Here is a 23649-nt window from a genome sequence, read left to right as displayed (position 1 = left end):
TGTCCCTTGGGTCTGGTAAAAATAAAAACACGGCTGAAGGGCGCCCCCTCGAAAAGGGCCCTGCTGCGTTTCTGCTTTACTCTACTGCCGTCGCCACTATACCTGCATCCGACTTCTTGGCAACGATTATCGAGTGAAACGGCATTGGCAAGACTGTGTGTGTGTGAGAGAGAGAGAGTTTTCTCTGTCTTTTCAGTCTTTATATATATACATCTGTCTCTGTCATCGATGTCTCTTTCGTTCTCTAGTGCATCTAGAACGTGTCTCCGTTACTCCTTTTCTCCTTACGTCTGTCTCACTCACTCTCGTGACTCCGTCCGTCCAACTGGCTACTCTATTATTTCCATCTTTCTCGCCGTCCCACGGTAACTAGTCGTGCCTCTCTTTCCTACTCAGGGGCGTATCTTAGGAATGCAGAGAGAACCTCGTTCCTTTTTTTTCTTCTTTCTTTTTTCTTCCTCCTTTTGACGAGGAACGACGCGAGCCACGACGTTAGTGGGAGAGTTCAGAGAATCGCTGTAGCGCGCCGTTTCATTTTCCAAGGAGAGAAAGTTCATTCCCGGGATCATTTGCGATTTCGAGTTCAACATCAAGGAGGAACGAGATGCGTCTGCTTTCACGAGGGCGGAAGGAGCCGTCGGTGGGCGACGACGTCTCCTTAACGAGCATGGCGGACGTAACGAAGAAAAAGGCTTTTTTGGCAAAGACGCAGAGCGAGCGATCAAATTTAATTTTCCGATGCGCCGTGCTATAAATTTTTAGCTTTCCGTCTGTTTTCCTACGTCCTTGTCGTACTTTTCAGAGGTTAAAACACATTTTCACATCGGGCAGGCGGGGTATCACGTGTGTATAAATACCGACGTAAATCGAGTTCAGGGACAGCCGTAACGGAATTCCGATTTAAAACGTTAAGAAATTGATCGCCAGTACCGGCGGCCTTGCAGTTTCTCGGAAGTTCACAACGCGACGACGGCTTATGCTAATTAGGGGTACACTATACCGAATTCACAACGCGTCCGCGGATCGCGCCACAAAGGCCTACCGTTCTCGGAGAAGCTCCTACGCGGAATAACGCACGCCGGGAGTCAAGCACCCAGCAGGAACTCATTAAATTCGAAGACAGCTAAGCAGCAGTGGCCGATTGAACGTTCGATCGTCAAGAAGACCATGAGAGATTATGTGACGTGAGTTTCGAGTGCTTACCTCGGATTCCTTATTCGTCTATGATCCAAATAAATTCAACGTTTAATCCCACATAGGCACATTGCACGGTATGGAAAAGTACGTTGCGCATACAATGTAGAATAGAGAACGAAATATTCAAATCGTACAAAGTCAACGGTCAAACCGGCGTTGAAGCTTCCGCCTACGATCGATTTGACCCGAATATACACTGTGTGTCCTGTATCACGAAATTTCACCGTACAGTACGTTTGGATAATTCGAGATTTATCTCCTAAACAAATTATATTTCACTGTCTACAGTTTCTCGAAGAGGTTCCACTTTCTTTTATACACAACGGCGCGACGACCGACGAACCTCCTGCTCGTGCGAATGCCAACGAGCAACTGACGGTTCGCCTCGAGTGAATGAATCTATAATTACAGTACTGGCCACATGGAACGAGTGGGCTCGATGGTGGGGATGTATTTTTTAGTGGGGGAAGGGGAGTTGGCGTCCGCGCGGTAGGGGAAATCATGGAAAACGCAAGTCGCTCGAGTGGGGAGCTGAGGAGAGGGGAAAAGAGAGAGAGAGGCTTATCGAGCTGAAGGATTTAGACGAAAATACTTGATCTATCGTTCAAAAGTGGATTTCGCATAACTAGTTCGCTTCGGACTATCGGGGGAGATAGGTCACGCGCGCATTCTCGCTTCGTTATACTTCGTTATGTTGTTTATCTCGTTGATTACGTAACTTCGACGTTTGATTACATGGACAATTCGCCGTGACCATTTCTAGCCTTTTTCCTGGATCTCAATTAAGGATAAGAAAAAGAGACGCATCCGAGCGAAGATCCTGCATGTCGCACCGTGCGAAACTGGAAATGCATGCTTGCATACGTAACCTAACCTAGCCTTACCTTCGTCAAAGGCACTGACACTGAGTGAACGAGTCATATGATTGCGGCAGACTTAGCAGTTTTGCAAGAGCGAGGTGCTAAAAATTATTTTATTTTTTTGGGGAAAATTTTCTTTCTGTAATCTACGAATACTTCAGTATGAACTTACGAGTATGAAATTTTTTAAAATATCTTCGCGATACCGTACAGTCGGTAAAATATTTTTTTCGCGAGATTTTAATAATCCCTCGGTATATCAGCGATAAGTGACGTGTAAATATTATCGTAGAGTATACGTGAAATAAAGGTATAGTTTGTTTAGTAAAATCGTACTGGTTTAGAATAATTTCCTGGAAGTATCTTCTGGGACCGTGTTTAGGGGCCCATTGTAAGATATTCGATGTTAACGAAAAAAAATAACAAGATCCCTCGAAACCCTTTAAACTTGGTAAAATATCTGGATTTAGCCTGACCAGAGGAAGGATGGCTCGAAGTCAGGACACAAAGGGTCCCCAGGTGCCACACCGGTTAGTCAGGGCCCAAAATCGAGAAGGGGAATAGTCTCGTGAGGGCCTCACGCAGTCCATTCCTTTCTCCCATCCGCGTCAGAATAGCCACTCTTCAAAAGTAAACGCAAGACAGGCGTGTCTAGATCTGAAATCCGTGAGAGGGAAACTTTTGGGCCATGGAATGTTGACCAGTCCCAAATTTAGTTCCAGGGCCCACGTAAGGCCCCACCCACCCTTAAATCGTCTCCTCTGGCGCACGAGCTAATCCGAGATTTCATAACGGAAAGTAAATTCACGTCGGACACGCGAGAGAGAAAGGTCTGGCAATAAGGCCCAAAATTGAGGCCCAATTCGAAATCCCGATTAACTTTCACTTAAAGCCATCTGGACGTACCTACTTTCTTTGTCAAAAGACTTACGTGCTTATATTGCAATTACTCGACTCAACCGTACCGACGTAATACACATTTTTTTTTCAAAATTTTTTTTTGCATTTTCAAAATTTTTTTTTGCATTTTCAAAATTTTTTTTTTAAATCCCTCAAAAATTTTTCCAATCTCAATACCTCCTTTCACGTACAGTCACCAAAGGATACGGTCGCCTCCAGAAATATTTCATCGGATTGCGTAGGACGAATCAGCTGCGTAATCGTTTCTTAATAACCCACGCGAGAAGCGAATCGCATGACAGACACAGCACGTGAAGTTCGTGAGAAACACGATGCCACCGCAGCTGCGTTACCGGTAATTGCCTTTCGATTGTATCCACGTAGGCGGAGAAGCATATTTTCACGTTACGGAAAAATAGTATCGCTGGTAACATTGCGTTATTTAATTGATATTTCCTAATGGATGCTTCTGCATTGAACGAGCCATGCATACAGTATATATATATATACACGCATATACATTGTAAAAGCAATACTCGCAACTCGTCGCCACGACGATGATTGCAAGTGAGGTAAACAGCCTTTTATAGCATCGTAACTTCTAGGTATTTATCGGAGACCGAAGCGACTATAGAAACGCGCGGGTAAATAGGATTCTTCAAATACGACGAAAAAATCACAATACATCATATCGCACTGATTTATCTCGGAACGCGTCATTTCTCCTTTTCCATCGGATTTCACTCGTATTCAGTGTCTGTGGGCGTAAGAAAAAAATGGTTAGATATCAAAGGTCACTCTGTAACAGTGACATTGAACATGATTCGTGACGTAACTGGTGTCACGAAACGAATGAAAAACAAAAAAAATGGAAAATAACAGGAAATTGTAAAAAAAATTTCAAATTCAAATAACACGGGGACCCGTATTCATCGATCCATTGAGTATATATATATATATATACGAGCATGTAAATATATACTATAATGAGCATGGTATGTATCGTACATAGGATACATAAGTTACACAGTGACTGGGGTTAAGTCTGTCAGCATCCAACGTGATCGTTCTTAGACGATGATGTAGGTTCACGATAGATTCGATGAAACGAATGAAAAAAAAAAAAGGAAAATAACAGGAAATTTGTAAAAAAAAATTCAAGTTCAAATAACACGGGGACCCGTATTGATCGAGCCATTGAGTATATATATATATACGAGCAAGTAAATATGTACTATAATGAGCATGGTATGTATCGTACATAGGATACATAAGTTACACAGTGACTGGGGTTAAGTCTGTCAGCATCCAACGTGATCGTTCTTAGACGATGATGTAGGTTCACGATAGATTCGATGAAACGAATGAAAAAAAAAAAAGGAAAATAACAGGAAATTTGTAAAAAAAAATTCAAGTTCAAATAACACGGGGACCCGTATTGATCGAGCCATTGAGTATATATATATATACGAGCAAGTAAATATGTACTATAATGAGCATGGTATGTATCGTACATAGGATACATAAGTTACACAGTGACTGGGGTTAAGTCTGTCAGCATCCAACGTGATCGTTCTTAGACGATGATGTAGGTTCACGATAGATTCGATGAAACGAATGAAAAAAAAAAAAGGAAAATAACAGGAAATTTGTAAAAAAAAATTCAAGTTCAAATAACACGGGGACCCGTATTGATCGAGCCATTGAGTATATATATATATACGAGCAAGTAAATATGTACTATAATGAGCATGGTATGTATCGTACATAGGATACATAAGTTACACAGTGGCCGGGGTCAAGTCTCCCAGCATCCGACGTGAGCGTTCTTAGAGGATGATGTAGGTTCACGATAGTTTCGATGAACGCGAACACCTGGTGGTGAGTCATGCATATCGAAATACAATGTGCGTACTCGCCCACATATCCTTGTATCGCGTACACACATGGTCACGATGCGTCTATCCCCAGCGCTCGTCTTAACAAAATTTTTTTTACGGTAAGAAAAGAATTTGAAATTCACAAAAAAAAAACCAAATTCACTCGATTAAATTGAAACTCGAACATAACCTCTGCCGGCTCTGCGTCCAGCTTTCGCACGAGATTCTCTCCTCCGTTTATGCCCTTGGAAGAAAAGTTTTGCGGTCGTTTGTACCAATAGCCGTGCTACTGTTTACGATTGTATAATAGATGTATAAATGAATAATGTAATTTTTCAAAAAATGCTTCGACGGACAAGACGGTTTCCGCATGTGCATACTGTGGGATGCAGAATTCATGTATTTTGATAGGCAGCCGAAAAAATCCGAAGATTGCCGAAAACACGCGAAACGGGTTTCGTATGTAATTTATATGTATTTAATTAAGCACTATATATTTATAATGTGTTTTTATGTATTTATGTATATACATATAGTGCTCGACTTTCCATCTTTTCACTTCCTCCTTCTCTCGTTCCTGAGAATTCAATTAGCTCCACTGCTCGTCTCTCGCGTCACTCTATGCCCACGTGTACAGGCAACCAAGGGATAATACAATTCTCGGTAAAGTTTCATTGAAGGATATATAGGACTCGGACACAGATGCGTCTGATACGTAATACGTGTTACGGTAATTCGGCAATTATTTCATTAATTCAAATGTCGCTCTACCCGTATTCGGACTTTTTCCCATTCAGTTTATCAGTCAACGTATAAGGTGAATTCCAGGACTTTCTCATTCATCTGATTTTATTACCCTTTACACGTACATGCGTATGCATACGTATTCGTCGATTCGTTTAACAAGATAATTATTTTTTATTTTTCACGATAAAGCGCTAGGTTCACGTATGTTATATTACACTGATAACATGTAATTAAAGTGAGAAAGCAGAAACTGGTGAATTTCGTATGCAAAATAAATTTTGGATTAATACAAAAATTCATCTTGATTGTCTAGAGACGTTGTTAGTGTATGATAACATTTTTTTTCAAAATACAACTTTTTAAGATATCAATCCATGTGTATAGTCGTTCGAAAGACAAACAGCTTATCTAATGACGGCGTTTGTCCTCGCAATCGAATTAATTTCATTGACGTAGCCTCATTGACATCTCCAAACTGGTCATGGTCCAGGGTCATAGGTCACCGCTAAAGAATATAACATGACGCCAGCCGAGGCTAATAAACATTTGTTTCTCGGCACATGAATTACCTCGAGTACAGTCCGCGCACGCATAAGCGTCCTTAGTGGAGGAACGTTTTTGAATGTAAAAATTAAAAATTTTGAAAAAAAATTTTGAAAATTTTCTTTTTCTCAAAAAGGCGTAAGTCCACTTTCTAATGTCAAAATATTTTTTTTTACCAAGTCATCGAGTCGTATATCCAATCTCACACTGCGCTCGACAGGAAGAGTCCGAACGACTCTGACTTCCGGTCGCCGACGCCTCCCCATCGCCATGATGTCGAAGTTTCCAGCGATTGTTCGCTGGGAACGAGCGATTTCCGCAAAATTACAATCATTCCACGAAGCGGCCAGCAATCTAATGGACGCTGGTACAATGAGACTCATTGTGAACCTAATATAACGGAACTGGAACGGTACCTCACCGGTTGTCTACGTCCTGGGATAATCGTGAAAGCTTCCTAGAAATTGTACGGGGTCCGTGCAAAAGTCTGGAATAAAAAGAGGGAAAGGCGATAGAGGAGCGGCAAGGAGAGAGGGGCGGCGGAGGGGTGAAGAGAGCAGGGAGCCGAACAGTCTTCCCTTTTGGAAAAACTACACGACCAATACTACTGTACCCAGTACCCACCAGGGTGGGGTTCGCTTCGTAGAAATTGATCAATTTTACCTGGTTCGACCCATTGTAAATATTTCCATTGGAAAAAAATGAGGGAAAGACCATCCGAAGGACTTCTGGGTAATATTGGAAATTATCGATAAAGATATTACGTATGATTTCCAATATACACGTCGTATCGATCAGCTGGAATTAATGGGTTGATTATTGGTATTTTGGTGCGAGTAAATAATTTTAGTAAAAATCGGGAAAATTCTAATTTGTTTTTTTTTCTCAAATACCAAACACTACCATAAATGGCTATGACGCATTGTCGTATGTTTATTTGTTGTCTTTCATAGTAAATTTTTTTTTTTATACCACTTGCATTACAGGCGACTGACGAGCTGCCCTCGTTTACATGAGACTGGATACGTGATAAATGGGATCTTAATGCATTTGACCCAGGTCAGGGGCACTTGAGGAAAAAAGATATAATTGGTGATAGGTCTTATCTCGTTACGATATGCAGGAAAAAAAATATGCTTGATAATTTTTGCGCAGACACAAGAACTGTATTGAGGAAAAAATTAATTTTGAAAAAAATTTTTTTTTATTATCTCACGGTTATTTTTAAGAAAATAAGACACATGTTCGATAAATAACGTGATTACGTGAACAACAATTTTCATATTTATCATATTCAATTTTAACCTAATGGAGCACTGCCGAGCGGGTGGTTCATCGGAATCTGATGTAATTGCATGCTGCGCTTAATTCATCTGTATGACGTATCGATAAAGATCGATTAAATGCCCCCTTAACCCCGAGTCGATTACCATTGCCATTAGTGACTTATCTATACGGTAATCGCAGTGTAGCTCGTTCGGTTTCCAGGAATTTGACCACAATCGCTCTATAAATACATTTTTAATGGCGAATCACCCTATAGAACAGTCCATAAAAAAAATGAATACTAAAAAAAAAATTTCCTAAAAACTTCACAGCCACAAAGATGACGAATAACGTCGCCATTATAGATCCATAACGACGGACAATTCCCATAATAACAATATCGACCGATAATCCGGGTAATTAGAATTCGAATTTCGCGGTTTAAGAGGCAGCAAATATAAATTTCACCGGAAGTTTCGTCATTAGGCTCTAGTCTCGTCCCATAATACCCGCAGAAAGGACAAGGCGGTACCCAGGACTTGTAATTTGCTCAGAGCAGAGACAACGTTTCGTAGAAAATATAATTCGATTTGCCAAGGGTTAATATTTCCAGCAGGTCAAGTTCCAGTTAATTTTTCAAAATCCTCGAACAGCCTAATCGCACCGTGATTTCAGAAGCTGTGGCGGCTCCTGCCTTCTGGGGCCACCTGGACTACATTCGGTAACCAGACAACCTAGCGTAACCTAAACATTTCATAATACGAGCACATGGCAATATATGGAGTCTGTTCCGGCTAACGCCATTTTGAGTGTCCAGGTGCACTTTAAATCTTCTCATCAAGACCATCGTAAATGCACCGGGTCGCAGAGTACTTCCTGCGCCGTCGAGCACGAAATCGCACCGATCCCAATCGCCGGGACTTCCGGTTCCGTATCAGAAAGATGGGTAGGAAGAGGAATCCAAAAGAGAATAACGCCGAGCAATAAAATCCGTATATCCAGTAAAACAGCATCGAGGGGAAACAACAGGCTGATTCGAGAAAAAAAGCACGTACAATTATATTAAACTTCCTGTTGTCAAGTCTAAGGACAATGAGAGCACTGTACCGGATCATAGAAACCAAGTACCCTTAGTCAAAGCCATCCCATACACGTACTGTAGATAGGAAGTATATCCATTTCTATATAATTTACTAGAATTAGTTTCGAATTGTCCCCAGACTAACCGACGATTATTACCAACCGCAGGGACGATAATTACTAGCATCTCCATAGTAATAATACCCACAAGTTAAATTGGATACACGAGCATAGATATACGGAGTTACCGCGTAGACGTTATACACGAAATGTATTCACGAACAAAAATGGACACAGGGAATCTGGTGAAAATCATTGAGAGTCTAAAAAAAGAAAGGGTGGTGAATACAGTCAAGATGAGATTGGTGAGGCAAAGGAGTAGCAATTTACAAAGGAACAAAGGATCGTAGGGGCAGGTTTGGTTAGGTCAGACTCGAGTTCCATTGGCGTACCGAGACACTGAGGCCGTAAAGGGTGGGAGGATGCGGCCGTTACGGGAGAACAGGAATGGAAGGAGGATGTGGGGACAGGAGCGGGATTTTGGGGGGTTGTAGTCCTGGAGGGCTGAGCGACTTTCTTGGAAACGGCTGCCGCGATCGAGTCTCGAGACTTTAGAGGCAATATCAGGGGGGCATGGGTGGTGGGTTCGAGACGTTTCATGGTACGTACTACTTGGACCCCTTGTATATGTGCGCAAAGCTCTCACAAACAGTTCTCCTAAGGGTTCACGTACGTGCCGTTCCGTTCCTGGAAACACCGCGCCGCTCACTGCGGGGATTGTTGGCCACTGCATAGGCGCGGTCATCGCCGATATTCGCGAGACGTTACGAAGTATCCTTTCTCTTTGTGAACGTTGGATTGAGAATTTGAAAAAAAAAAGTTTTTTGAGCTGCCAAATTAAAATTTTCGAAAATTGACTCTGGTTCGAAAAAAAAATTTTGGAAAGTTTTTCTTTGGGTACGGCGAGGATAATCTTTTTGAGGATTTATCAGGATGAATAAGATTAGTGGGCTCGGGAAGAGGTGCAGCTGCGTTTGACTCCTTTTCTTGGAAAAGGGTCCTGGTGGTGGGGATTTTTTTTTGGTTGGCCACACTGTAGAAAGTGTAGCATTGTCTGGGTTTTACGCCTATGGGGCACGAAGTGCCCCCCCAGCCTCCGGGAATCGTAGCTGGAATTGCACAATGACAAACGGCTTGCATATATTCGTTTATACACAGGGTTATACACGCTGTGGGTTGGTACTTGTCTAGGGAAAAATTTTGCACAGCCCCATGGCTGTGTTATATGCATTGTCATTAGGGATCACGAACCTTGACGTCAGGAATACTGATACCCTGGTCTTCAATAATGTGCCAGGGTGAGCAAGCAAAAAGATCAGGTGTGAGGTTGGAGAATGAGTCAAAAAAAATTATTTAAAAAATGTGAAAAGGATTTCAAAATTTTTTGAGTGAACACAGGGTCGAATCGCATCGTTAAGTTGGTACTGATATTTGGAAAGGAAAAAAAAATAAATAGGATTACATTTAACATTGGTTTAACAGTTTTTTTTTCTGAATTCAATAAATTCCGTGATTATTGGGAAAAAAAAATTATCTTGAATTCTTGGAAAATATTTTTTTTTCTTATCGAGAGATTATTTCGCATTTACGAGAAACGTAAGTGATTATTAAGATTATGAGAGGATCGAGGTACATGGGAATTTAATAATGGAGGGGATGCTGCGCGCGGCCATTTTCTTTTCAATTTAAATGGCTTCCATACAGATTCAGAGGTACGGGGTGTATCGATTGATCTTTCAGCGGGTACTAATTACGAGAGCAGATCTTCAATTCGAGATTCAAGTCGGCGAGAACGTACGAACGAGAGATCGAGCATGGCAGCATCTCCCTAGTTGGTCCTGGCGAAATAAAAAAAAAACTAAATTAATTCCTCAATCCCAACAGCTCGTTTATTTTCGTCTAGCGACGGTCAAGTGTAGCTGATTCTCAGAAGGATCTTCTCCTCGGCCCGGTAATCTTTGCGAATGCCGTGATTTTCTTTTATTTGGCGCGCCGGTTATCTCAGGGGCGTAACGACGAGGGAGAACACGGGGCCGAAATATGATATCCAGGAGTCCGATTCTTGGATGCGAATGATCATGATGACGTAGAAGGATCGAGTCCTCGCAAAGGATGACGTGCAGTTGAGAAAAAATCCCAAAAAAATTGTCATCAAAATACATGATTTTTTAAAGATTAACTTTTTCTTCTTTAAAGAAATAAGTTTTTTTTTTTCACAAAATTTCAATGTAATTTCGATATCGTGAAAGCGCAGTTAGCTCGAACGTACTATAGTACATATCGTCACGTTCTACGGCGTGTATACTCTATTTCGGTAGAGTATTTGTACTACGGCTTTCCAGGGATTTTAATTATCTTCACACACGGTCTGCGTACGTGATACGATTTTTTTTCTCTCTCGTCTACAATAATTTATGGTGTTTTTTTTTTGTTCGAGAACGAAACTAGCAACCATATGCCAAAATGCTAAGATTGTTATTTATTACACGTGCGGATCACTAAATTTTTTAAAATTTTGCTTATATTTACACGCCCCTATCTCTTTTTCTATTTTTATTGTTATATCAGGCTATTTCAAAACATATATATACGCACAGCCCGTTATATCGCCAGTGTCTGTTCATAAAATCCGTTCATACAATGTGGCCAAAAATACAACTGCAGTATGACATTTAAGATCATTTTTTTATTTTGCACCTATGTTATCGCGTGCACGCCATTAAAATAGAGCCCCCTGTTATCAGCGGTAAATAAATTCTGTATCAAAAATTTTTGACAGATTTTTTTTCCCTGAATGCGTCCAAGGACATCCGCTGACGCATTGACCTTCTGACCCGGTGAATAAAGAAGATTCACTAAAAGAATAAAAAAATTCCTACACAAGTGACGTCACGTTCCACGAATTCAAAGAATTCGCAGTTTTCATTTCATCAAACAAAAATCATTCACGCAAGATTAATAAAGCTTCGTACACACCGTGCAAATATGGTCAACGATATTTAATACTTTCCATACTGGCATACATACTCACATAACTGACACCCACGTATATATACGCCGATTACAGAATTCCTAGTAAAATGCAAAAAAAAAGCAAGTAGCGATAAAAAGCAAAATGAAAGTGAATATTCAAATAGTAAACCGCCTGAGTGAAACTTTTACCCAATTTTTCTCCGGCTGTGACAAGGTACGTGAAAGCAATGAAAAAAATGTACAAACAAAAAAAAACACATTATTATCGCAACAGCGCCGAAAGATGTAGTTACGTACGTTGCCGAGATTAGAGTAAATTTCACGAGTGCACGTAGAGAGGCGTCAATTTTGTAAGCGACGCCCGGTCAGCTGTGTAAATAGGCCAGTTTCGAAAGTACCAAGAGCTCGTAGGATCCCGGGTTAAAGAGTCAGCGGCACGAAGGAGCCGCCATAACTCGTTCTCGTAATGATCCGAAAAGTCGTAAGTCCTACGCCAGTATGAAAAGTCGTGGCTGCCTGTAGCGAAGAAGATTGCGCGCGCAGCTATACGCGAAATAAACCTCACAAACGTATATACGTGGGATACGTGTGTATACAGATAGGACGAGAGCCGCGCATCCAGTCAAAGAATTCCACGTGCTCGGATCTTATATACTACACTGCACATTATAGGTTGCATAAGAAAGTAGCATTTCATGTTGATTTAATAATAAAACAGTGACAAGCGGTATGAATAAATTGCATAGACCGAGTGTACGGTCGAGCACTGAAAATACGATAGTCCTACCGTATATAATTATTCTTCGTAAATTATACGAAAACTTAATGTAGCGTAACATAACCTATAACGCTCAGCACCTGCGAATAGAGAAGAGTTGCTGGCTAAAGTCGGCAAGACGAATTGGAATTAACGGCACGCCACGGGCTTCCAATGCGGGTCGTTGACTGTTCAGCGAAATTGGCACTAAACTCACCTCCAGTCGTGAGAGGAGGAAAGAGAGAGAAAGATAAGGATAAAAACGAAGAGCATTTACCTATGGGCAATACAAGAAGAAATTGGATATCATTGAAAATTACGCTAAGGCTGTGGTAGGGTTATACATTAGTGTATCGATCGAAGATGTTCTATTGTACGTATCGGGTGTTTCATTTTACTTACGACACGGTGAAGGATATGATTGTGACTGAAATGAAGCTTTTCGGGTATTTGCGTAAAATTGATATCTTCAGGGTGCTTCGATATTATCGAGAGAGGAGTCAAGACTTTCTAGAATACGTGCACGTTCCACTATTGAGTATAGGGATTTCTTTTTAGTTGATATTGTTAATCTGTCTCTGTCAAGCATGGGTTCCCTGTGATTTTGTGTCATTTGAAACGAGTAGAAAGGACGATAAATCTAAGTAAAAGCTAGGGAAGAAAAGTCAGAGTTTTTCGTCGGGATGTTAGAGAATAGAAAAAGGTTATTCACGTGTTTGGTGAGGATAAGTTGACTTAACTCGGTAAAGACAAAGCCACGAAATTCTTACCTCTTTTTTGTCTCTCCTAGAAGCGTCTCGGACGCGCCGCCTACGTACACACAGGCTTTCCAAGCTTTGTATCCATTTAACACCTTCGATATCAGAGTCTTCCTTCCGGCTTTTATCGTTCACAAACGAGCGGCTCTTATCCCGGCGATAGAGAGTTCTCTTTAATCGCATTCGCGCGATTCACTTTTACCGGACAAATTGTCGTACCGATTTCTGTGAAGGAAACTTCTCCGCGCCTGGCAATGGTCGACGTCGCGTCAGGGCGTCGCGAAGAAACTATCCTACCATAGGGCGTGTTTCGTACTTCAGCCGCGAGATGGCAGAACTGTACGAGGTACAGTTGGCGCCATAGACACGCCAAGGTACACTAAACCAAAACTTTGTTTGACTTTTATCTATTCCCAGAAGTGACCCGACTTTTCCTGATGCAGTATTCGTCGCGGGCAACTGCTGGGTTACGTGAAAGCCGGTAAATTACTTATAGTTAACCATCTCAATGATACCGACTTGAGGCTCATTATACATTCCGCCAATCGGCGTCAAACTGAAAAATTACAAATTTCATACATTACATGCACGTTCGTCTTTAACTTTTGATCGTCCTCACTGACAGAATAAACATTTCGTAATACTTCCGAACGAGACACGCAAAGTTCTCTAAGAGGAATGGCCGTTCTACGAAACTCGTTATCGAGTCCAAGCGGCACGAAACGACACCACAACCCGTTTTATTACCAGTCACGATATACGATTCTAATAAAAAAAAAAAAAAAAAAAAAAAAAAAAAAAAAAAAAAAAAAAAAAAAAAAAAAAAAAAAAAAAAAAAAAGTAGTTCAAACTTGGCGCTATAAGTTGCACGAGTTTTTCTGAGAAATTGCGATATTACAAATTGCGTAATATGCAGCCGAGACGTTCGATCGTGTACTTATGTCAATTTGTAAGATATTTTTAATTGTCGTTTCTAAGTAAAACCAGGCTGTCTCTAATTTCAATCGGTCCTACATTTTCTCACGCTCTCCATTCAATCCTTATCCACTCGGAACCATCCTCGCAGTATCCTTTCGTTCAGGAATTCCTTTTAAAAGCGAGAAACGATAGCCGGAATGGACGACCCTATATTATCAGGTACTTCAACGTCTTATCGGGCATTGGTGGCGACCTGTTCATCGCTCCTCCAGCAGTAATCTCAACCTACCGATACTATATGCAGACATTAAAAGGGGCCTCGTTGCTGCAGTCCCTGAAGGGCCTCAAGCACGAAACTGGTAATATAACACGGCCGATTAAAAGAAATTAAACACAAGGAGAATGGCGTGTCCATTAAGGTGGTGCGTTACATGAAAAATATGATTTTCCAGGAAGCAAAGGGAGGGAAGGAACATTTGACAAGAGGGGTCGTCGTCTCTGACCCGCATCGTAATGGCGTTCTCTCTTTCTTGACATTTGACCTAACCCAACCCCATACTAGGGCGGACAGAAAGATTCCGAGAAAAGAGTGAGGGACCAGGATAAAAAAAGGTCAATTCCCATATATACATATTTATAATTCCCAAAGAAGACTTTGAGCTTGAAAAAAAGTAACAATCAAATCGACTCGATTGACATTCACGGGCGTGTAGCTAAATCTATTCTTGTACACTGAAATATCGTTCTGTCTCTGTTCACCGCGATACATCGAACGGAGACAGAGCGATGTTCTAAAATATAAAAATAAAATTTTCTATTATACCCCACGTCATTCGACGACCTGGGTCAAACGGCGTATATCATTACAGATGCGTTTCTCCGAGAATTCAACGTCCTCCGACGCAATCGAGGTGCACGGAAAATTTTCAAAGGAGTCTCGTTAGTACCAGATGCTTCTATTTTATTCCGCTAGGGGTTTCTTATTTCGTCCCCATCTTATTTCTTTATTTTTACGTCTGTCCCTGGCTCACTTCATATTTCTTCTTTCTTTTTTCACACACAGGCTGCTCCGTCTCTCTTTGATCGTTCCCCACGTGACATCCCTCTAAGGAGCCACTTTATACCATGACAGTTCCTCTCCGAAGCTACAACTGCGCAGGCGCGCCGCTTGCGTGCGGCGCCACCTTATACCGAAGCATTGTACTCACCTCGTACGGCGCATCTGTCCGTGCTTTATTGGCCTATTTCTGGGAAGTTAAAAACCGGCGGGTTATTCAAATCGCCAAGAGACGCTACACTATATCTTATTACGTAGAATTGTATTGTCGTGTCCTTACCGAAAGGACGTAACGTTCTGCTAGTGATTATTCATTCGCCTTTTTTTTTTTCTTTTTCTTTTTACAACCAGACCTTGGACTCTCCAAGCATCTGTCCGTCGCCTCTTGATTTTCGTGGAATTAAATTATTTCTTGAACTCTTGTAATCTGTCTACAGCTGATAAAAAAAATATTAACGTTACTTCTTCGACGCCATGGCACGATAAGTTCAAACACGTTAGGCCACGGTTCTCTGAATCTTCGAGCATATTATTATTTGACAAAAAAAAAAGAGAAAGAATCGCATAGACTTATTTTTTTAATATTGCTACGCCATTGCCCAAAGGGGTCTGGACCCAGCCTACCCAGTCTGCCTGCCTGAATTCTGCTTCAGGCTTCAGTCCCCTATCTCTTCTTCCACGTAGAACAGCTGTCCGCTTTTAATCTCTCGTTCCTCTTAAATTCAATTCCCCCGATCGTTAATCGTACCTGGGGATCAAAGTTCAAAGAACCGTGGAGCCCGACGCCGCGGCGTCCGCACTTTTACTTCACGTCCTGGGAACGAAATGTCCTGATAAGGATCTCTGGACGCAGTTCGCAGGTGCGAGACGGATTTTAATCTATGAATATTTTTTTTTTATGTTTTCACTGTTATCGTTGGTCATGCATTTTTAGCAACAATTCTTCCCTATCCTTGGTCCTCTCTTTTTTTTCTCAATGCAAAAATCAAACTTTATGGAGATTCGTTATTGGTCAGTGGCCTTTTTGCTGTCGCTACGAAAACCTAACCGATACCCGATAACGATTTATAGCTCATGGACGATCGTTGCAATCGTTACGCCAGGAAGCAGAAATACTTGGCTGTAATATTGGTTATTGATCTCTTTGCGATCGTGACGTCACGTACGACGATACGAAATTCCGATAAGGATTCGTGGAATTAATTTTATCAGTGCCCACGTATCTATGTACAAGTCGTCATTACATTTATTATTTTTAATATTCTATCATTTTATTCCGACCCCCTCTCCGTCCCTTTTCTGTTTTTTACTGCACCCGTACCGAAACGTATTTTTTATTTCTATTGTACTCCAAGCATTTTATCTAAATGATTAATAAATATCTTTATCGCTATATATATATGTATTTCCCTATTATTCGCCGTATCCGGGGGATATACATCAATTTACTAAAATTAACGTCGGACCCCACGTGGCAAATAGTCCGAAAGTGCGTGCACGCGCAAATGATAACGCTTATGATTGGTCACGTTGATTTTGCAGATTTCTATCCTCGTGGCTAATTATAATTTGAATATAATATAAAAGATAACATATATTTGATTTTGGGATAAATTAAATTTATAAATATTCAATTTAGACACGTACCATCGTTATCAGCAGTATGTATCGTTTATCGGTATCGTTACTCGTGCATGCAAACAAAAGTGCATTATCTTTCTTTTATATTTCCTAACGTTCGTATACACATGTACAAAGGTAAGTTTTCTTTTTTTTTTCTTTTTATTTTACCTTATCTTCCTACACGTGGTATCTTTTTGTTTTACATGTGTCTTGCTCGCAGCTGCTTTGTACTATGTAATTTTGTTGAACCGTAGGATATCTTAATCTTGCGACTGCATCAAGAAAAAAAAAGATATTTTTATGTATATATAAAAAATATATTTTTTCCTATCGTCTATCGTATCCGAAGAATATAAAGTGATTTATTAAAATTAAAATCAGACGCTACGTGAAAAGTAGCCGTAAAGTGCGTTTTATGTACGGATAATAAATTTCAAGAATAGTTAAGTTCATTCGCAGATTTCTTCTTTATCGCCCTGAGTAATTATGACTAATATTATCTGTTCCAAGTAAGCGATTAATATTCCGCGATAGAAAGCGTTAAAAAAAATTTTATGTCCAACCCACTTATACGGAACAAGCAATATCAAAGTAAAAATTGTTCGATTTTAAGCCTAACTTTCAATGCTGCGTTCAAATCTGCAAAATATTTCATGAGAATGGGTTTAATATAATTTTCTATCTAACCGGCATATGCGGGAGGAACAATATTAAGGGAAGAAAAAAAAATTTAATTTTAAGCCCGACTTTGAATGCGTCCAAGCCACGAAAGTATTTCGCGAATCCGCAAATAAATTCCCGAAACAGCCGTGTGTCACGATTTGTGATTCACAAATTGTGAACTTGACCGAGAAACCACAAGTGACAATGTAACCGACCACGAATTCCGTAAGTATATTTACGTGGTTTGTAAACAAAAAAAATCAGCCTATACAACATATATGCCTACCGATTACGAACGACTATCAACATTACGTAACAGTTGCTTATACGAAAACCATCGGAAATCCTGTGTTAATTTTCCGGTACCGAACGGATCGCACGAATCGTCCTCGTATGAGAAATTACCATTGCATATTAGATCTAACGGAAAGTTCCGTCCGATTTTCACTAGACTGGAGATCGAACGGAACATTCCGTTAGATCCAATATATAATTATCCGAAGAATCGCCGAAGCGCTACGTGATAATAATTAGACTTTATTATAAAGCTCAAATAAATAATAACAACAGTCAGGACACGCAGGTGCAACGTGGAATTTTTTTTCCGCCGCGTCACCCAGCACTTTCAATTTACCTTAATTCCAACCGTTTCCCATTCCCAACGGAAGTGGCACGTTTGCCATGTGTAGGTACGACGGTGCCATATTGACATCCGGAATAATTATCTGCACAATCAACCGTCCCAAGGGGCCCCATAAGGAGGATCCCAATCGTTAAAATGCATATTCATAACCAGCACGTAAAAGTTCCGACGAGTCCCGATGATTATTAGTTTCACATGGTAAATGCCTATTCGCAGTTTCCATTCGAGTGCTGGCTACATCCGCCAGGTGGCGACGTAGGACGACGGTACAACCTAACCTGAAAGAAATTCGAAACACGTGTGCAAAGCGATGATTAAATTTCTGTGGAATTTAATATCGTCGATTGTTATTATTATTAAATTTTTTTTAATACCACCTAAGGATCCTCGACGCTTCCGTCAGCTTTCATACTTTCTCCTTGCTTCCGGTGGTTTAACCTTTTCTCTCCCATTTCACTCCCCTCCATTTCAATTCTCCTTTTCTCAGGCCTCCCAAGGGTGAGGAGCCGCCTTTCGACAAACCAAACTGCATCCGCAGATGTTCCGGCCGTGGGCTCATGGACGCAATATGCCGTGTATTTCCGAGAAGACCTTCCATAAATAGCACATAAAGAACCATCCACACCGAAACGGCTACCTGGAATCGTACGTCTGAACTGAAAGGCGCTGAATGTATTACGTCATTCGTCCCACGTCAGTCAGTCGCTCGTTACGCCGGTAACGTCGAAAGGGACACCCTTAGTCGTCGGCCATCGAGGATAAAAAGTAAATTCAAAAATTGCCGCCAATTATATCGACTTACCTCATACAGCTGGTATTTATAAACATCGAGTGGCTAAAGCGACCTGACCTTAATTCAAGTAATTGGAACAAATAATATTGACCGTATGAAAATCCGCCTTTAGTCCTTCTTAGCTATCACGAAATGTAACCTATTCTCGCAACGAATCATTCAAACCGTCTCTTATGATTCAAAACGTTGGAATCCGCTTTCTCCGAACCTTTGTTTCCATCGGCATTATTCCTCCTTGTCTCTTCTCCTTCGTATTCTCATTACAATCAAACCGTACCGGGACATCAATCGTATTATGACAGAAGACAAGCAGCAATATTTACTCCGTTCCGAGTAAGACGTTCTTTGGCCGGTATACCAAGTAAGCAGCCAACTTCTTTTTGCCGCCGCCAGACGTCACTTTTTCTCAGCCGTTAGACCGTGGGACATGGTTACGCGATATAACGAGAATATAATTGATATATGGTGTATACGTGATACGAAGATTTATTATTGTAAAAAATGATGAATATATTAATATAAAGACTTCGGGAAATTATGATAAATATAATTGACAATCGATATCAGCTCGTAACGATGCCTCGGATTGGTGTCTGAAATAATTACATATAGGCGCATGCACACCGTGGCTATATCGCATTACCCAGTACGACGTAATTATAGGATATAACGCAACTTGAACTGTCATTATCGTGAGCGATTCTGAGCGTTATAATTTACGAAATTCTCTAAGGACTTTTTTTTCCTCTACTTTCTTGTGTGATTATACGTATACGCGTTATATGCCGATATATAGATATATCACGTGTGCTGAATTCTCTTATGGGGCTTGTATCTATATGTATGCATGTACCTGCTGGAATATAATCGCTGCGGCAGGCGCATTGCTGACTTCGATATCTCCTTCCAGCAACTGCGGTTCTCCAAAAGTCGTTAAAGTACCTATCGGTAACGACTTGCCGGAACTCAACGGGGAGAGGGACTAAAGCCGCCTCGTTTTCTTCACGGGCATTCGTCGTCCGATAGCGGCGATTTCGTCGAAAGGCGGGCAGCCTCCTTCTTGGGGCACCTCCTTCGTGAAGCATCTCGAATCACGATCATGAATGAAGAAGGAAAAAAAATAGAAACGGGGAGACGATAAAGGGAGTTTAATCACGATAAATGAAGTAGATACAAACGAGGAACACTGGGGGGAAAAAAAAATTTGATTTGGAAAAAAAAATGTTACTTGGAATTATCTGTGAGAATTTTATGGTATGGAAACAGTGATCTAGAGATAAGATTATTGATTCGTATTAGATTTTCCGATTAGAATTTTTTTTGTCCTATGCTCACTATCCTGTCAGTCGGTGATAACCGATTCACTTTTGTTCTATGGTACAGTGGGTTAACGTGTGTTTGTTGCATTTATGCATCGTCTGGATTTTTTTCTTTTTTTTTTTTTGAAGATATTTGTGAATTGGTTACCCGTTCTTATTGGCTACGTAGTTATAAAATCGAATTGGTCGAAATTGGTTGCGTGAAAAATTGACCAGGCTCCTGTGGACCGATCTTTGAGGAGGCGCGTATGTACGCGAGCAGCCTTTAATGGCCGACGAAATCGATCGGTTCTCGGTACAATTTAAATAAGTCACGCTCGATGTGGTTTGCGCGTATCAAAAATTGCTTCGTAGAATAGCCGGCAGAGGGACGACGGGAACGATAAAAGACGAAAACTTGCCTCCTGTGAGGTTTGAACTCACGACCCCTGGTTTACGAGACCAGTGCTCTACCACTGAGCTAAAGAGGCTACCTGTTTAAGAGAGGAAAAAAATGACGTATACGAATTACAATGTATTTGTCAGGTAGTTTTTGCAAGGAATTTTTTTTAATTCTTAATTAATTCCTGCATGACCTCTAAATTGCATCTTCGTCGTCACGTGACTTGTTATTGGAATATTTTATCAATTTGAATTTTATCAAAAAATTTGTCCTTTCTCATACTATATTCTTTCTCACGGTTCTTATTACCGTAATGCCGAAACGATGTTCCTTCTTTTTTTTTTTTACATATACTGTACACTTTGTTTTTACCGTTTACAATTTCAGACACGCAAACTCATACTGGAGAGAGCTTGATTGCTCTCGAGGTACTTGTTTACCTCGAAATATGATGCGGGAAAGAGGATGATAAATGACAGAAACAGGAACGTTACGAACATATCAATTTTAAATGATCGGGCAGTGTCATCCTACCGAGAAGCGCGCATGACAATCACGCGAGTCTTGTTATAAACAGTACTTGAATGTGACTTGTGGATTCTTTTTAAAAAAATAATGCTGGTATATGTATATACCCCTATCTAATTATTATTAAATCATAATTGTCAAATAACAAAATACTAAATCGTTTTTTTAATTAAAAAAAGCCTATTTTTATACAGCTAAAATTGAAGTTTTCAAGGTAATCCCAAAAACTTGGTCCGATTGAAAAAAAAAAGGTCGACGAAAATCCATTAATCGAATTAACTAGAATCGATTGGTAAGTAGAAACGAGAGTGAGGCTAAATCCTTAATGAAAAGAGAGTACAATGAAATCGCTCGTTAGTATCGACAATCGCCCTACGGGGTCCCTACAGTATGGTATAATGTATTCTTTTGCGTTCGGCGAACGGCGGTAATTAATTTTTTGCTTCATCAAGATAGATTTCAATTACCGGCAAGAGACCACCACCGGCTAAATGACTGCTGGATTTCTGGAAGGCAGCTTTACTCGGAACGTGGAAAGAAAAATGGCCGTTTGGGTCCCGTGTTCGTACCTCTTCCTGTCGCCAATGAACATTTTAATCGAAGGGAGTCGATAAATTGCCTCGAAAAAAATTTCACTCCATATCTCTCTTCTCCAATCCAAAATCTAACACCAAGAACCATTCGAGACGAGTATATAAACAATTTAGGAAAAATGAAAAAAAATGTCTTACGGGGGAAATTGAAAACTCAATTTTTCATCGCGTCTAACTCTTCCGCGAAGTATTAAATATTTAAAGAAATTCCATAGCGCTTCGTCATAACGCTATAGGACGTTCTTGATCCGTTTCTAAAATTGGGTTCAACAGTCGCGCAACACTCGTTACGTCTATCGACGTTTGCAAGTTATGACACGCAGGAGTCCGCGTAAGAGAAAAACATTCGCGTAGATGTCTTTCAGTATAATTCAATAAGTTTAACCGGATTCGTCATATTTCGGAAAGAATTCGTCATTGCTTACGTACATCGTAATCCTCCGCATCGTTGACATCCAAATTTTCCTCAGTGCTTTGCCAACGTAATTTTCATAAGGCTTTACACGCAAAAGGTTTTCGTGGAAGCCATGAAAGCGTCGCTGATTGAAAAGAGCATGAAATAAAGTATAGAAAAAGCCACTTAAATACGCATACGTATATCAGACGGTGAAGTAGATCAAAGTATTAGAAAATAAATACATAAAAGAAAAAGAAAAACTCGTGTCGAGGGCTCGAACTGACCTAGATTTTTCGTAACGTACTCTATTTTCACGTTTCCGCGTAAGACAGTCACCTCGGGCGGCCATCTTGGCCTGAGTTTCGGCCAGCTGTGTCCCGTGGCAAATAACATCGGATTATGGTTTGACGTACGTGCAGCGCTACGTATCTCTCTGCCGGCAGGAAATTGCATTAGAGGACAGGACGCTTCGCGATCACGCATTATAGACTAGGCTCTTTTGCGTTTCTACGAATTGTTGACCAGACTATTTTGATACGATCCTGACCGCTTCTCGGAAGCCGACCGGTTAATTCGGTCGGCAGAAAACAACTAACTACTATGGCATACAGACTGATACGTATATACGTATGTCGCGTGTTGGCTATGCTTTTAAATAGTAATACTTCATATGCTTATATACGCTGTTGCTAACCTAAGTACCCATAGTGCATCGCGCGAATGGAAAATGGAAGCGGAAGTCAAATGCGCGATTAAAAAATAAACGTCTGTAATACGTCACGGGTTGGTTAAAGATACGTCATTGTAGCGGAAGGATACAACAAGAATAGATTCAAATCGAATGACTGATTAATCAAGATGCCAATAACGTGGGGAAAGACTCATGTAAATTTTGGATAAAAACAATGGAATCTTCATAATTTTTTTTAAATGCAGGTCAAAATCAAATATATGTATCGTTGAATATGTGAGATTGTCTCAAGTAGTTATTGAAAAATATTTTTTTACTTCGGTTCTTTGTATGTGGTAGTAAATATTAATGACTCGTACGAACTCATACATATCTCGTGAATATTTTATATCTGATCCGATGCGTATTTGCGTATTAGTCAGTCTAATTCTTTCTAGGTACTTTATCGCGCGCTCTTATCATTTAATCAGACGTGTAATCGCGTCATATTATTGCCGGTTTTTAATGAACCTGTTTGTAGAGAATTTACTAAGATTTTTCATAAATTCGAATTTATACCGATACAACCGCTTATCAGGGAGTGCGCGGGCATCTGAGGGCAGATGCCTGACCAGGATGGCCGATTGTAGGATTCAAGTAGATGAAAAAGAAAAACAATAATAGACAAGCCTAGGCTGCTCATCCTAGGCTTATAGAAGCGAATGTCTCGGTGTGTATGCGTGTGGATGGATGGATATAGGAGAAAGATGTACGGGCAGTAATGGACACGACGTTGTAAAGGCCGGACAAAATAAAAAGAGAAACCTCCAAGTTACGAGAGCAGTGATTTCGCGCCTTCCCTATCTATACCTATATAAAAGATCCTACAGTATTGATTAATAACATTACGTTAATAATTTCAAAAATCATGTATCCTTATCATCGATCCACACGAATGAAAATAGAATTGTAAAAGCTCAATATAATACGTTCGCCAAATTTTTCAGTAGTAACAATATACAACGATAATCAATTTCGATTA

At 40.5% G+C, this 23649-nt stretch overlaps 1 protein-coding gene, 2 long non-coding RNA genes and 1 other non-coding gene across 7 annotated transcripts in view; 1 reads left to right on the top strand and 3 right to left on the bottom strand.

Moving 5' to 3' along the window:
* The window catches only part of LOC107265591, a 24578-nt gene extending 11267 nt beyond the window's left edge, over positions 1-13311 (bottom strand). The window contains exon 1 of one of the 2 annotated variants that reach the window (XM_015735187.2): positions 13034-13311. The gene's annotated coding sequence lies outside the window, so the exon portion shown is untranslated. Of the gene's footprint in view, positions 1-1203; positions 1643-13033 lie in introns of those variants that run through there. The other variant, XM_015735186.2, reaches the window with a different exon arrangement.
* A 575-nt stretch (positions 13312-13886) lies between these two features.
* LOC107265600 lies at positions 13887-16390 on the top strand. 2 transcript variants are annotated; one of them, XR_001537250.2, is made up of 4 exons: positions 13887-14298; positions 14392-14551; positions 14809-14878; positions 15003-16390. It is a non-coding gene; the product is annotated as an uncharacterized LOC107265600 (long non-coding RNA). The 2 variants fall into 2 exon arrangements; XR_003059156.1 differs by lacking the exon at positions 14809-14878.
* Positions 16391-16510: 120 nt separating this feature from the next.
* On the bottom strand, positions 16511-22568 carry LOC112494051. Of its 2 annotated transcripts, XR_003059155.1 has the most exons (5): positions 22222-22568; positions 21970-22079; positions 19572-21611; positions 18303-18562; positions 16511-18203 (listed from the first exon to the last, which is right to left on the bottom strand). It is a non-coding gene; the product is annotated as an uncharacterized LOC112494051 (long non-coding RNA). The 2 variants fall into 2 exon arrangements; XR_003059154.1 differs by having other exon boundaries at positions 21970-22568.
* On the bottom strand, positions 20436-20507 carry Trnat-cgu. The gene has a single exon. It is a non-coding gene; the product is annotated as a tRNA-Thr (tRNA).
* Positions 22569-23649: the final 1081 nt, after the last annotated feature.

Source organism: Cephus cinctus, unplaced genomic scaffold (genome assembly GCF_000341935.2).
Source record: "Cephus cinctus unplaced genomic scaffold, Ccin1 Ccin1_scaffold0230, whole genome shotgun sequence".
Classification (NCBI taxonomy): Eukaryota; Metazoa; Arthropoda; class Insecta; order Hymenoptera; family Cephidae; genus Cephus; species Cephus cinctus.
The sequence above is the reverse complement of the archived record's forward strand: the minus strand, read 5'-3'. Positions and strand labels throughout refer to the sequence as shown.